The sequence below is a fragment of the Phyllobates terribilis genome, unplaced genomic scaffold (genome assembly GCF_046119375.1).
Source record: "Phyllobates terribilis strain yellow unplaced genomic scaffold, ASM4611937v1 Scaffold_5__5_contigs__length_657084704, whole genome shotgun sequence".
Lineage (NCBI taxonomy): Eukaryota > Metazoa > Chordata > Amphibia > Anura > Dendrobatidae > Phyllobates > Phyllobates terribilis.
Window position 1 is genome coordinate 48,677,585 of NW_027362765.1, and position 14,668 is coordinate 48,692,252.

General features: G+C 47.1%; 1 pseudogene; it reads right to left on the reverse strand.

Annotated features, from left to right (window-relative positions):
* LOC141271434 (uncharacterized) overlaps positions 1 to 13,902 on the reverse strand; it is a 129,733-nt pseudogene extending 115,831 nt beyond the window's left edge.
* Between the last annotated feature and the right edge of the window lie 766 nt (positions 13,903 to 14,668).

Here is a 14,668-nt window from a genome sequence, read left to right on the forward strand (position 1 = left end):
TGACCCCACTTTGAAGAAATCAGACATCTTTAGCGAGGTAGGTATTGTTTGGGGTCTCAAATGAGTTTCCATTTTTAATTCATTTATAGGACATCTACCAATTATCTGCTATCATTGCTCTTCAGGGAGGGAGGGCTAGGCTTCTATCTGTATATATATGCTTTTGCATGGGCAGATATTTTAGGGGTCTCGTGCACACACACCCACACAGCACGTTTTCTGACACGCTGTCCTGGCCAACCACTTCAGGGTTTTTCACACGCCAATTAATATGAAGCTTAAATCAATAGACTCTGTTGTTTTGGCCTGTTGCACGCTTCACAACTTTCTTCGTCAACGTGATGCAATTACGTACTGTCCTCCTGGCTTCGTGGACTCTGTGGACCTAGCCAATGGGGAAGTGGAGCTCGGTGAATGGCGTGCAAGTGATCCTGCAATTGCAGGCCTTCAACCAGTGGGACATGGCAGAAACACCCATGATGCGAAGACCCGCTGCGACAACTACTGCCAGTATTTAAACGGTCCTGGTGCTGTTCCTTGGCAGCATCAGAACCTATAGTGGGCAACTACTCATGTTTCTACACTACTGACATTTCTGTACTGATGTGTCTAATAAACTGTGTGTTCTACTATGCAAAAGCTTTGTTTCTCATTCTTTCAGTAGTAGCAGTAGTCACCGCAGTAAGCAGTCCATATATATATATATATATATATATATATATATATATATATATATATATATATATATATATGTATATATATATACACATAAGTATACAGATACATACATACATACACACAAATACATTCGTGTACTCGTATGTAAACAGATTCATCCATGTACTCATACATATTTTTAAGTACATAAATATATACACACACACTCCTATACACATACGTATACAGATAACTATATATACACATACAGTACAGACCAAAAGTTTGGACACATGTTCTCATTTTAAGATTTTTCTGTATTTTCATGACTATGAAAATTGTACATTCACACTGAAGGCATCAAAACTATGAATTAACACATGTGGAATTATATACTTAACAAAAAAGTGTGAAACAACTGAAAATATGTCTTATATTCTAGGTTCTTCAAAGTAGCTACCTTTTGCTTTGATGACTGCTTTGCACACTCTTGGCATTCTCTTGATGAGCTTCAAGAGGTAGTCACCGGAAATGGTTTTCACTTCACAGGTGTGCCCTGTCAGGTTTAGTAAGTGGGCTTTCTTGCCTTATAAATGGGGTTGGGACCATCAGTTGTGTTGTGCAGAAGTCTGGTGGATACACAGCTGATAGTCATACTGAATAGACTGTTAGAATTTGTATTATGGCAAGAAAAAAGCAGCTAAGTAAAGAAAAACGAGTGGCCATCATTACTTTAAGAAATGAAGGTCAGTCAGTGCGAAAAATTGTGAAAACTTTGAAAGTGTCCCCAAGTGCAGTTGCAAAAACTATCAAGCGCTACAAAGAAACTGGCTCACATGAGAACCACCTCAGGAAAGGAAGACCAAGAGTCACCTCTGCTTCTGAGGATAAGTTTATCCGAGTCACCAGCCTCAGAAATCGCAGGTTAACAGCAGCTCAGATTAGAGACCAGGTCAATGCCACACAGAGTTCTAGCAGCAGACACATCTCTACAACAACTGTTAAGAGGAGACTTTGTGCAGCAGGCCTTCATGGTAAAATAGTTGCTAGGAATCCACTGCTAAGGACAGGCAACAAGCATAACAGACTTGTTTGTGATAAAGAACACAAGGAATGGACATTAGACCAGTGGAAATCTGTGCTTTGGTCTGATGAGTCCAAATTTGAGATCTTTGGTTATAAACACCGTGTCTTTGTGCGACGCAGAGAAGGTGAACAGATGGACTCTACATGCCTGGTTCCCACCGTGAAGCATGGAGGAGGAGGTGTGATGTTGTGGGGGTGCTTTGCTGGTGACACTGTTGGGGATTTATTCAAAATTGAAGGCATACTGAACCAGCATGGCTACCACAGCATTTTGCAGCGGCATGCTATTCCATCCGGTTTGCGTTTAGTTGGACCATCATTTATTTTTCAACAGGACAATGACCCCAAACACACCTCCAGGCTATGTAAGGGCCAGATGACCTGGCCTCCACAGTCACCAGACCTGAACCTAATCGAGATGGTTTGGGGTGAGCTGGACCGCAGAGTGAAGGCATAAGGGCCAACAAGTGCTAAGCATCTCTGGGAACTCCTTCAAGATTGTTGGAAGACCATTTCCGGTGACTACCTCTTGAAGCTCATCAAGAGAATGCCAAGAGTGTGCAAAGCAGTCATCAAAGCAAAAGGTGGCTACTTTGAAGAACCTAGAATATGAGACATATTTTCAGTTGTTTCACACTTTTTTGTTAAGTATATAATTCCACATGTGTTAATTCATAGTTTTGATGCCTTCAGTGTGAATGTACAATTTTCATAGTCAAGAAAATACAGAAAAATCTTAAAATGAGGTGTGTCCAAACTTTTGGTCTGTACTGTACATGCTCTCAAACATACAGATATGCATACACATAAATGGCCATTTACATCTCTAAATATATATTCATATAAATATGTGGACATCCATACATCTGTACAGGAACAATGCACACACCAGTGTTCCCGTCTGACCGGAGACGCAGTAGCGATCCCGTCTGGTGGGCGGTCTTGTGTTAAACCAAGGCCACCCAATCAGAACACAGTAGCGTCCACCAATCGGAGATGAGGGGGCGCGGAAAAGTAATTTTATGCACGCCTTTGTGACACAGTACAGTCCCTATCAAGGTGTGGATCGTTGAAATAGCTGCTGTGTGAAAGCGTCCCAACGACCGCCAAGATCGTTAGTTAGATCGCTGGGGCGGCCGAAATCGTTGAGAAGTTCTGCATGTTTGACAGCTCCCCAGCGATCACGAAACCGTGACGTACTAACGATCTCGCTAGCGATCTTGTTATGTGTGACGGGGCCTTAACTCTCTTCTTGATCCTTTATAATCTGGTTTCTGCTCTTTACACTCTACTGAAACTGCCCTCAATAAAGTCTCTAATGATCTACTAACAGCTAAATCTAATGGTCACAACTCCCTGCTGATTCTCCTGGATCACCCTGCAGCATTCAACACTGTGGATTACCAGCTCCTCCTCACTAAGCTCCAGGGCTGTGGAGTCGGAGTCATGGAGTCGGTGCTCATTTTGGTGGAGTCGGAGTCTGTATAAAATGGACCGACTCCGACTCCCAAAATATATAATAAATTGGGTGCAGTAGATCAATGCAGTTTGTGGGGAATATTTATAAATGGACTCTCAAAAGGCGTTTCATGTTTCTTATAATGGAAGCCTGCACACGTCACAGAGTGAATTATTTTGCCATCAACGTTCGATATGTTTGTGATAACAAAGAAATTGTTACCAAGACACTGGCAGTAAAAGATACTAAAGCTCATCACAGCTGCCAGTTTCTCCAGGCCTTAGTGGAAAAGTTCTGCAAGATTACGAACTCAAAATAGAACAGGTTCTTGCTATTGTAACGGACAATGCTTCAAACATGGTAAGTACAATTAAACTGATGAATGAGAGTAATAAACAACAATTAGAAGAAAATTTAGTATTCAGTATGTTTGAGATGGAAGGCCACAGTGCTGTTCATGTAACTGAGGAACAAACAGATATTACAACAGAAGAACAGCAAAATTATACTTAAGAAATAGATGATCTTGTTGAAGCTGCTTCAAAACACTTTCATAGTCATCACATGCGCTGTGTTGTGCACACGCTTCAGCTGGCAATAAGAGATAGTCTGCAAGAGGGACATGCTGGAAATCTGATTGGAAAAGTGAGGAAATTGTTTATTGCCGCCAGAACCCCTAAAATTGATTCCATCTTGAAGAGACGTGCTGGGGCAATTGTCGATCAAGCCACTTGGTGGGGCAGCACTTAGTTAATGATTGAGCAATTGCTTGAACTAAAACCGTTTCTTATAGATATGGCAAACCCTCAGGTAACCCTAAATGAAGGTCAATGGACACAGGTGGCTGAATTGAAGGAATTGCTTAATCACCCATTTACCGTGACTAAAAAATTACAAGCTGAGGATCTAACTCCTGGCATTTTCATAAGGGAGTGGAAGAACTTGCTATTTTGCCTGTCCCAAAGAGGAGGTTTAATCGCAGATGGCATTTCTGCTTCAATGAAACGGAGAGAGACACAGCTATTGGAAAATAAAATTTTTCTGGCAGCTGCTTATGTGGACCCCAGTCATCATATACTGCTTGATGATCAACAGCTTACTAAAGGAAAAGAAGCTCTGACTGAGGTAGCAGTTAGGACGAGTGTCCTACAGGAGGACTGCCAGGCGCAAGAGGACTTGGGTCTTGACAGTGCTACTGCTGCCATATCTTCATCGTCATCAGATGAGGAGTTTGACTTTGACAAGTATTTGGATGACATGGAGCAGGCAAAGCGTTACCGCTAGGAAAAAGATTTCACTCAGTCTCCTATAGCAAGCAGATTGACCATATTTCAGCAAAATGTTTCACTTGCTCTCAAAGAAACAGAAAAATTCAAGCCTTCATCAAAACTGACTGTGCATGAGGCAATTCCTTTATACCCGGAAATTGTTAGAGATGTTGCCCATGTGGTTACAGCTTTGCCTCCAACCCAAGTTAGTGTTGAGAGGTTGTTCTCTAGCCTTAAAATTATTAGGTCAGATTTGAGGTCATCTATGAAGGAGGATCTGATGGAGGCGATACTATTTCTTAGAACAAATTCATAGACTGCACAAATGTTATTTAGTATGTTTTTGTTGAAAACTGTTTTTTGCCACTTACATAGTTTATTACATAGTGTTTATTAGTGTTGAGCGAGCACTAAAATGCTCAGGTGCTCGAAGCTCGGGCCGAGCTCACCGTGATACTCGGGTGCTCGACCCGAGCAACGAGACCAATGTTAGTCTATGGGAGACCCGAGCATTTTTGCGGCGGCACCCCCGGCAGTCTGTAGAAAGCCTAAAAAGTGCCCAAAACGATAGTGACAGTGCTCAAAAGACATGGGGACAGCATGGGCATGGACCAGGAAGCATTTATGACCCCCAGGTCACTGCTGTCAACAACGTGGTCAGAGGTATTAAGCCACTTTTACGGGCTCACAATAAAACGTTCAAAAACTAAACTGAAACGGTTTTCCTGTGTAATATGTTAAGGAACTTCCTTTCCAGGGTAAAGACTTGTGTATAAGGTAAAATAAATAACCACAAACAAAAATACTCCTCCACACCTTGGGCTATGTTCACAAGTAGCATTTTTTATGCGTTCTTGCACTTTTGTATTGCCTTCAACCATGACAAATGCATTAACCGGGAAATGTCATTTTAACATTTTACAATCTTATCTGGCCATGTGCTGCGTGACACATGCATACAGTGCTGAAAAGACATGGGAACAGCATGGGGAAGACCCCTGGAAGCATCTCTGACACCCAGGTCACTGTCTAAAAGTGTGCCCATCAGAAGTGATCCTTGCCGCATCAGAAGATGCAGACTTGCAACTATCCCCGTGCAAGTCCTTGTCCCAGCGCAGTGTTCAATTGTACCTCCCCCATTCCTTGCAATGCAAGCGCAAGTATGCAGCCTGTCACCCACCCACCCACCCCCAGGCTGCAATACCATACTGCTAGCTTGCACTTGAAATGGGGCCTTTTAGTTTGGAGGAGGCCGAGGCAGGCCACTACCTCATGGCTGCTTTGGCAGCGAGGTATCCATACTCAGTCCCCAGCCGCCAGGGGGCGGCCGGGTGTCCATACTCGGTCCCCAGCAGCACCGCGGCTGGGTGTCCACACACGGTCCCCAGCCACCCCTATTTCTCCTTGGAACTCCCCCCCACATACTTTTCTTACCCCGGCCTGCTTTAGGGCAGCATTGGACGAGCCCACCAGAGAACCAGACTCCTCCGGTGGGCCCTGGCTTCTCCATCAGGGGAGTTGAGAGTGCCAAGGTGAGGAGCATGATGATGATGAAAGTTAGCATCTGCTTTGTTTTCTTGGAATGCAAGCGTAAGTGTGCAACCTGCCACCCACCCCAGGCTGCAATACCATACTGCTAGCTTGCTTACACTTGAAATTGGGCCTTTTAGGCATGTGGAGGCAGACGCCGGCCACCATGTCATGGCTGCATCGGCGGCCTGGTATCCATACTCAGTCCCCAGCAGCCGGGCGGCCGAGTGTCCATACTCGGTCCCCATCCGTCCCTATTTCTCCTTGGAACTTCCCCCCACACTTTTCTTAGCCCGGCCTGCTTTAGGGCAGCATTGGACGAGCCCACCAGAGAACCAGACTCCTCCGGTGGGCCCTGGCTTCTCCATCAGGGGAGTTGAGAGTGCCAAGGTGAGGAGCATGATGATGATGATAGAAGTTAGCATCAGCTTTGTTTTCTTGGAATGCAAGCGTAAGTGTGCAACCTGCCACCCACCCACCCCCAGGCTGCAATACCATACTGCTAGCTTGCTTACACTTGAAATTGGGCCTTTTAGGCATGTGGAGGCAGACGCCGGCCACCATGTCATGGCTGTGTCGGCGGCCTGGTATCCATACTCAGTCCCCAGCCGCCTGGCGGCCGGGTGTCCAAGCTCGGTCCCCAGCCTTCAGGGGGCGGCCGGGTGTCCATACTCGGTTCCCAGCCGCCCCGCGGCCGGATGTCCACACACGGTCCCCAGCCGCCTGGGGGCGGCCGAGTGTCCATAAACGGTCCCCAGCCGCCCCTATTTCTCCTTGGAACTTCCCCCCCACACTTTTCTTAGCCCGGCCTGCTTTAGGGAAGCATTGGACGAGCCCACCAGAGAATCAGACTCCTCCGGTGGGCCCTGGCTTCTCCATCAGGGGAGTTGAGAGTACCAAGGTGAGGCGCATGATGATGATGATAGAAGTTAGCATCTGGTTTGATTTCTTGGAATGCAAGCGTAAGTGTGCAACCTGCCACCCACCCACCCCCAGGCGGCAATACCATACTGCTAGCTTGCTTGCACTTGAAATTGGGCATTTTAGGCATGTGGAGGCAGACGCCGGCCACCATGTCAAGGCTGCACATATAACGCTGGATGTGCTCATGTATACAGGGGGCATTAACCCCTCCATTCCCGGAGATAGTGCCCCCTGTATACATGAGCACATCCAGCGTTATATTACTGTACATATACACATGGCAGAACTGGGGGGGGGGGGCACTATCTTCGGGAATGGAGGGGTCAATGTCCCCTGTATACATGAGCACATCCAACGTTATATTACTGTACATAAACAAATGGGAGAACTGGGGGAAGGGGGCACTATCTACGGGAATGGAGGGGTTAATGCCCCCTGTATACATGAGCACATCCAGCGTTATATTACTGTACATATACACATGACAGAACTGGGGGAGGGGGTACAATCTCCGGGAATGGAGGGGTTAATGCCCCCTGTATACATGAGCACATCCAGCATTATATTACTGTACATATACACATGGCAGAACTGGGGGAAGGGGGCACTATCTCCGGGAATGGAGGGGTTAATGTCCCCTGTATACATGAGCACATCCAGCATTATATAACTGTACATATACACATGGCAGAACTGGGGGAAGGGGGCACTATCTCCGGGAATGGAGGGGTTAATGCCCCCTGTATACATGAGCACATCCAGCGTTATATTACTGTACATATACACATGACAGAACTGGGGGAGGGGGCACCATCTCTGGGAATGGAGGGGTTAATGCCCCCAATATACATGAGCACATCCAGCGTTATATTACTGTACATATACACATGGCAGAACTGGGGGGAGGCGGCACTATCTCCGGGAATGGAGGGGTTAATGTCCCCTGTATACATGAGCACATCCAGCATTATATAACTGTACATATACACATGGCAGAACTGGGGGAAGGGGGCACTATCTCCGGGAATGGAGGGGTTAATGCCCCCTGTATACATGAGCACATCCAGCGTTATATTACTGTACATATACACATGACAGAACTGGGGGAGGGGGCACCATCTCTGGGAATGGAGGGGTTAATGCCCCCAATATACATGAGCACATCCAGCGTTATATTACTGTACATATACACATGGCAGAACTGGGGGGAGGCGGCACTATCTCCGGGAATGGAGGGGTTAATGCCCCCTGTATACATGAGCACATCCAGCGTTATATTACTGTACATATACACATGACAGAACTGGGGGAGGGGGCACCATCTCTGGGAATGGAGGGGTTAATGCCCCCAATATACATGAGCACATCCAGCGTTATATTACTGTACATATACACATGGCAGAACTGGGGGGAGGCGGCACTATCTCCGGGAATGGAGGGGTTAATGCCCCCTGTATACATGAGCACATCCAGCGTTATATTACTGTACATATACACATGGCAGAACTGGGGGAAGGGGGGCACTATCTCCGGGAATGGAGGGGTTAATGCCCCCTGTATACATGAGCACATCCAGCGTTAAATTACTGTACATATACACATGGCAGAACTGGGGGAAGGGGGGCACTATCCCCGGGAATGGAGGGGTTAATGTCCCCTGTATACATGAGCACATCCAGTGTTATATTACTGTACATATACACATGGCAGAACTGGGGGAAGGGGGCACTATCTCCGGGAATGGAGGGGTTAATGTCTCCTGTATACATGAGTACATCCAGCATTATATTACTGTACATATACACATGGCAGAACTGGGGGAAGGGGGCACTATCTCCGGGAATGGAGGGGTTACTGCCCCCTGTATACATGAGCACATCCAGCGTTATATTACTGTACATATACACATGGCAGAACTGGGGGAAGGGGGCCCTATCTCCAGGAATGGAGGGGTTAATGCCCCCTGTATACATGATCACATCCAGCGTTATATTACTGTACATATACACATGGCAGAACTGGGGGAGGGGGCACTATCTCCGGGAATGGAGGGGTTAATGCCCCCCTGTATACATGAGCACATCCAGCGTTATATTACTGTACATATACACATGGCAGAACTGGGGGAAGGGGGCACTATCTCCGGGAATGGAGGGGTTAATGTCCCCTGCATACATGAGCACATTCAGCGTTATATTACTGTACATATACACATGGCAGAACTGGGGGGGAGGGGGCACTATCTCCGGGAATGGAGGGGTTAATGTCCCCTGTATACATGAGCACATCCAGCGTTATATTACTGTACATATACACATGGCAGAACTGGGGGGGAGGGGGCACTATCTCCGGGAATGGAGGGGTTAATGTCCCCTGTATACATGAGCACATCCAGCGTTATATTACTGTACATATACACATGGCAGAACTGGGGGGGGAGGGGGCACTATCTCCGGGAATGGAGGGGTTAATGTCCCCTGTATACATGAGCACATCCAGCGTCATATTACTGTACATATACACATGGCAGAACTGGAGGAAGGGGGGCACTATCTCCGGGAATGGAGGGGTTAATGCCCCCTGTATACATGAGCACATCCAGCGTTATATTACTGTACATATACACATGGCAGAACTGGGGGAGGGGGGCACTATCTCCGGGAATGGAGGGGTTAATGTCCACTGTCTACATGAGCACATCCAGCGTTATATTACTGTACATATACACATGGTAGAACTGGGGAAAGGGGGCACTATCTCAGGGAATGGAGGGGTTAATGTCCCCTGTATACATGAGCACATCCAGCGTTATATTACTGTACATATACACATGGCAGAACTGGGGGAAGGGGGCACTATCTCCGGGAATGGAGGGGTTAATGCCCCCTGTATACATAAGCACATCCAGCGTTATATTACTGTACATATACACATGGCAGAACTGGGGGAAGGGGGCACTATCTCCGGGAATGGAGGGGTTAATGCCCCCTGTATACATGAGCACATCCAGCGTTATATTACTGTACATATACACCTGGCAGAACTGGGGGAAGGGGGCACTATCTCCAGGAATGGAGGGGTTAATGTCCCCTGTATACATGAGCACATCCAGCGTTATATTACTGTACATATACACATGACAGAACTGGGGGAGGGGGCACTATCTCCAGGAATGGAGGGGTTAATGTCCACTGTCTACATGAGTACATCCAGCATTATATTACTGTACATATACACATGGCAGAACTGGGGGAAGGGGGCACTATCTCCGGGAATGGAGGGGTTAATGCCCCCTGTATACATGAGCACATCCAGCGTTATATTACTGTACATATACACCTGGCAGAACTGGGGGAAGGGGGCACTATCTCCGGGAATGGAGGGGTTAATGCCCCCTGTATACATGAGCACATCCAGCGTTATATTACTGTACGTATACACATGGCAGAACTGGGGGAGGGGGCACTATCTCCAGGAATGGAGGGGTTAATGTCCACTGTCTACATGAGTACATCCAGCGTTATATTACTGTACATATACACATGGCAGAACTGGGGGAAGGGGGCACTATCTCCGGGAATGGAGGGGTTAATGTCCCCTGTATACATGAGCACATCCAGCGTCATATTACTGTACATATACACATGGCAGAACTGGAGGAAGGGGGGCACTATCTCCGGGAATGGAGGGGTTAATGCCCCCTGTATACATGAGCACATCCAGCGTTATATTACTGTACATATACACATGGCAGAACTGGGGGAAGGGGGCAATATCTCCGGGAAAGGAGGGGTTAATGCCCCCTGTATACATGAGCACATCCAGCGTTATATTACTGTACATATACACATGGCAGAACTGGGGGAAGGGGGCACTATCTCCGGGAATGGAGGGGTTAATGTCCCCTGTATACATGAGCACATCCAGTGTTATATTACTGTACATATACAGATGGCAGAACTGGGGGGGAGGGGGCACTATCTCCGGGAATGGAGGGGTTAATGTCCCCTGTATACATGAGCACATCCAGCGTTATATTACTGTACATATACACATGGCAGAACTGGGGGAAGGGGGGCACTATCCCCGGGAATGGAGGGGTTCATGTCCACTGTATACATGAGCACATCCAGCGTTATATTACTGTACATATACACATTGCAGAACTGGGGGAAGGGGGGCACTATCTCCGGGAATGGAGGGGTTAATGCCCCCTGTATACATAATCACATCCAGCGTTATATTACTGTACATATACACATGGCAGAACTGGGGGGAGGGGGCACCATCTCCAGGAATGGAGGGGTTAATGTCCCCTGTATACATGAGCACATCCATTGTTATATTACTGTACATATACACATGGCAGAACTGGGAGGAGGGGGCACTATCTCCGGGAATGGAGGGGTTAATGCCCCCTGTATACATGAGCACATCCAGCGTTATATTACTGTACATATACACATGGCAGAACTGGGGAAGGGGGCACTATCTCCAGGAATGGAGGGGATAATGCCCCCTGTATACATGAGCACATCCAGCGTTATATTACTGTACATATACAAATGTCAGAACTGGGGGAAGGGGGCACTATCTCCGGGAATGGAGGGGTTAATGCCCCCTGTATACATGAGCACATCCAGCGTTATATTACTGTACATATACACATGGCAGAACTGGGGGGAGGGGGCACTATCTCCAGGAATGGAGGGGTTAATGTCTCCTGTATACATGAGCACATCCAGCGTTATATTACTGTACATATACACATGGCAGAACTGGGGGAAGGGGGCACTATCTCCGGGAATGGAGGGGTTAATGTCCCCTGTATACATGAGCACATCTAGCGTTATATTACTGTACATATACACATGGCAGAACTGGGGGAAGGGGGGCACTATCTCCGGGAATGGAGGGGTTAATGCCCCCTGTATACATGAGCACATCCAGCGTTATATTACTGTACATATACACATGGCAGAACTGGGGGAAAGGGGGCACTATCTCCGGGAATGGAGGGGTTAATGCCCCCTGTATACATGAGCACATCCATAGTTATATTACTGTACATATACACATGGCAGAACTGGGGGAAGGGGGCCACTATCTCCGGGAATGGAGGGGTTAATGCCCCCTGTATACATGAGCACATCCAGCGTTATATTACTGTACATATACACATGGCAGAACTGGGGGAAGGGGGCACTATCTCCGGGAATGGAGGGGTTAATGCCCCCTGTATACATGAGCACATCCAGCGATATATTACTGTACATATACACATGGCAGAACTGGGGGAAGGGGGCACTATCTCTGGGAATGGAGGGGTTAATGTCCCCTTAATACATGAGCACATCCAGCGTTATATTACTGTACATATACACATGGCAGAACTGGGGGAAGGGGGCACTATCTCCGGGAATGGAGGGGTTAATGCCCCCTGTATACATGAGCACATCCAGCGATATATTACTGTACATATACACATGGCAGAACTGGGGGAAGGGGGCACTATCTCTGGGAATGGAGGGGTTAATGTCCCCTTAATACATGAGCACATCCATAGTTATATTACTGTACATATACACATGGCAGAACTGGGGGAAGGGGGCCACTATCTCCGGGAATGTAGGGGTTAATGCCCCCTGTATACATGAGCACATCCAGCGTTATATTACTGTACATATACACATGGCAGAACTGGGGGGAGGGGGCACTATCTCCGGGAATGGAGGGGTTAATGCCCCCTGTATACATGAGCACATCCAGCGTTATATTACTGTACATATACACATGGCAGAACTGGGGGGAGGGGGCACTATCTCCGGGAATGGAGGGGTTAATGCCCCCTGTATACATGAGCATATCCAGCGTTATATTACTGTACATATACACATGGCAGAACTGGGGGGAGGGGGCACTATCTCCGGGAATGGAGGGGTTAATGTCCCCTTTATACATGAGCACATCCAGCGTTATATTACTGTACATATACACATGGCAGAACTGGGGGAAGGGGGCCACTATCTCCGGGAATGGAGGGGTTAATGCCCCCTGTATACATGAGCACATCCATAGTTATATTACTGTACATATACACATGGCAGAACTGGGGGGAGGGGGCACTATCTCCGGGAATGGAGGGGTTAATGTCCTCTGTATACATGAGCACATCCAGCGTTATATTACTGTACATATACACATGGCAGAACTGGGGGGAGGGGGCACTATCTCCGGGAATGGAGGGGTTAATGCCCCCTGTATACATGAGCATATCCAGCGTTATATTACTCTACATATACACATGGCAGAACTGGGGGGAGGGGGCACTATCTCCGGGAATGGAGGGGTTAATGTCCCCTTTATACATGAGCACATCCAGCGTTATATTACTGTACATATACACATGGCAGAACTGGGGGAAGGGGGCACTATCTCCAGGAATGGAGGTGTTAATGCCCCCTGTATACATGAGCACATCCAGCGTTATATTACTGTACATATACACATGACAGAACTGGGGGAAGGGGGGCACTATCTCCGGGAATGGAGGGGTTAATGCCCCCTGTATACATGAGCACATCCAGCGTTTTATTACTGTACATATACACATGGCAGAACTGGGGGAAGGGGGGGCACTATCTCCGGGAATGGAGGGGTTAATGCCCCCTGTATACATGAGCACATCCAGCATTATATTACTGTACATATACACATGGCAGAACTGGGGGAAGGGGGCACTATCTCCGGGAATGGAGGGGTTAATGCCCCCTGTACACATGAGAACATCCAGCGTTATATTACTGTACATATACACATGGCAGAACTGGGGGAAGGGGGCACTATCTCTGGGAATGGAGGGGTTAATGCCCCCTGCGCCCAGTAATGGGGAATCTCCACATACCTCCACCTGCAGAGCCGCCACCACATATATGGATGTTCTGTACTTACAGGACCTGTGATGAGGTCACAGGAGGGGAGGAGTCATGTGTCACATGATCAAGTACCTCATGCTTCACCTGTCAGTTGTGCAGTACACAAGTGTATAGAGTTGTCCATGCCCCTGCACATTAGAGCACAGAGTCTTTCTTGGAGAGATAACGCCCGGTGTCCTCCAGCAATGCTGAACAGGTTTTCTGGAAGGGCAGTGGAATTCTTTAGTGATACACAGCTCCCACACCAGCTATTTGGCAGTGTTGGAACTGCAGGTACATTCTTGTTTATTGGCCACACAATCAGGTATGGGTGACTGCTGGTGGAATCGAGGAGGAGGACAACAAGCAGTAAATTGAGGGTAAACTGATTAAATTTGCTGATGATACACAGCTAGGAGGGATAGCTAATACTAGAGAAGAGAGAGAGAGGATTCAAAAAGACCTAAATAAACTGGAGCAGTGGGCAGCAACCAACAGAATGGTTTTTAACAGGGAAAAATGCAAAGTACTTCATCTGGGTAATAAAAAAGAAAAAAGCATATACAGAATGGGAGGAATAGAGCTAAGCAACAGTACATGTGAAAAAGACTTAGGTATACTAATAGATCATAGACTGAACATGAGTCAACAGTGTGATGCAGCAGCAAAAAAGGCAAATACAATTCTGGGATGTATTAACAGAAGCATACAGTCTAGATCACGTGAAGTCATTATCGGACTTTACTTCTCTTTGGTCAGACCTCATCTGGAATACTGTGTCCAGTTTTGGGCACCACATTTTAAAAAAGACATCAAGAAACTGGAGCAAG